This window comes from Stegodyphus dumicola, chromosome 6, assembly GCF_044657685.1.
Source record: "Stegodyphus dumicola isolate Sdum_Otavi_A_Nest chromosome 6, ASM4465768v1".
Taxonomy (NCBI): domain Eukaryota; kingdom Metazoa; phylum Arthropoda; class Arachnida; order Araneae; family Eresidae; genus Stegodyphus; species Stegodyphus dumicola.
This window is the reverse complement of record NC_140773.1, coordinates 157,779,396-157,781,772: the sequence shown is the minus strand read 5'-3', so window position 1 is coordinate 157,781,772 and position 2,377 is coordinate 157,779,396.

The following is a 2,377-nucleotide window of genomic DNA, read 5'->3' as shown; positions in this document are numbered from 1 at the left end:
ACTGTGCATTGTCAATGCACATTATAGATAGATTGCAATAAAAAATGCTAAGACTTCTATTTACATACATAATTATGCTTGTGTTTAGTCTAACTTCGGACTCAAAATTTTCACAAGAAACCCATGATGCTTTAATTATCTTGTAAAGGAAATTTCGTGACAAAACATTTTCAACCATCTTGTATAAAGCTTGGCAAAGGTCATGTGAAATGAGAATAAAATTACTGGAAGCCCATTGGTCCGTTCTAAAAGCCACTCCCTCGGTGGCGATACATATGTGCACTTACGAAATATGCATACGGGCAGTAGAGACAGAATCTACTTATAACCTAGTGAAGAAGATAAACATAAAGTAGTCGACTAAGATGTTTGTTTTTCTAATCGATATGGGATAAATATGGGCATAAAAATCAATGACATTCAACGTTCTTGAACTCTCTTTCTCTCTAATTTTTCCCTGGTGCTTATATATTTTCGCAACCATCTTAGTAAAAGTCTCCAAAGTTTCAGAATATGCCAAATTCTGTTAATCACGCACATAAGAATTATTCAGGCTACCGCACGCGCATGGCAAGTATTCAGTTTCAACATCGTCGTTTCCGAATGCGTTTTTTTTTTTTTACTGTATTGCAAGTTTCAACGGCTTTTATAGAAAAATTGTCATTAATTGTCTTAAACAGGATATTAAAATTCGTACTTGTGGAGTTTTTTTTTTTTTATAATAGACGAAACACGGGAAATTTCTGCAGCAATACAATATTTTGCCGAAAACCCGCTAAAGGAATAATGTTTAAATCTTTTCAAAAAGCGATCGTTACGAAATCTTTAAAACGGAAACAAAAATCAGTTTTAATTAGGTTTACTGTTCTTTTTTTTTTTTTTTTTTTTTTTTTTTTTTTTGTAGTAAGTATACAATTGAAATGTAAAATTGGTATGTATGTAATATATATTCTTTTAGAATTAAAGTAGTTTTTCCGTAAAATTTGCCAAAGTGGTTGCGATAATATGTAATGGTGGTATGTTTTTTCCTGTTGTCTTGAAGAATACCGGGATACTTTTTTCGCTGTGATTATTTCTCGATAATACAATTTTACAAGAAATATGCTATTCTTAGACTGATTATATTGCCAACTACAATGTTAAGTTAAGCATTATAGATTCAAATAAATTACGAGCTATTAATATTCTGAGTGATTAAACAGAGATTGCAAGTTACACGATGAAATTTTAGATACTATAAAAATGAATTTCATCAAGAAGCCATATGGAAGCAAGAAACTTCTAAGATAGATTTTCCTTTTAAAGTAACTTACATTTAATTTTACTTCACCTGAAAATAGTTGCATTTCTTTTTTCTGATACAATCTAGCTAATAACCCTAAAATGAGGTGCTATATTCGAAGAATTTTATTTCAGAAGGTTTTGAAACTGCTGGAGTATTACATTCGCGTATTCAATTAATAAGTTTAAGATCCGAGTAAGGAATACTAGTCAAATTTTTACAATGCTCTAAGTATGGAGAGCCAGAATGTCGAGTCTAGAAGAAGCACTTCCTGAAGTCACATCAGTATCAGCAAATTTTGTACGAAGCTCTTCCTTCACTTGTTATCAAACATGAGATACAGCTTTACATTGCATGAAAACTATTATCTCTAAATATCCGCATATCTGCACGGCAAGAATCTCATGCTGTTATATGTACTTGCAATGAAATACCTTGTACCAGCTTTTAAGTGTTAGTGTCTCAAATAAATGCGGGCCATAATAATCATTGTTAATCAGATCACGTATACACAGTGCAAAGAATTTCATATACCAAATCGGAGTGTAAGTCAACCCCATATGCCGTATTTTTTGGTGTTTACTGTTGCTTCTAGATTAAAATTTGGGTCATCTGTAAATCGAATCTTCCATGGTTATATTTCGTCAATAACCTTTCTCTACAGAAATTGGAAAGCAATATCTACATGCTTCTGAGTATCTTGTTGTTTCAGTTCTTGCATTATGTGGATTTTGTAGAAGAAATGTAACAAAATGGACTGCAATACCTTTCACACCGTAGATCAAATAATGCATACTTAACATGCCTCCGCTCGAAAAAATTGTGATTATATACTGATAACAGAAAGTTCTAACAGCCGCAGCAACAAACAGCAACTTCTAGTGAAATGGGTTAGTGTCCACTTTCTGGAGCTACAAGTTGAAGATACTCTTGCAATACCAGCTGAGCAACTGCTTCTAGTCTCATAAAACAATCTGACGAGTAATTCTTTCTCCTTTAAAAGCATGTTAGTCAAAACAGAATGGCCTTCTAGTACCAGTGATTCGCTTTCAATACAAAAAGTATTTCCTAATTTGCATAACCAAAGAATATTTC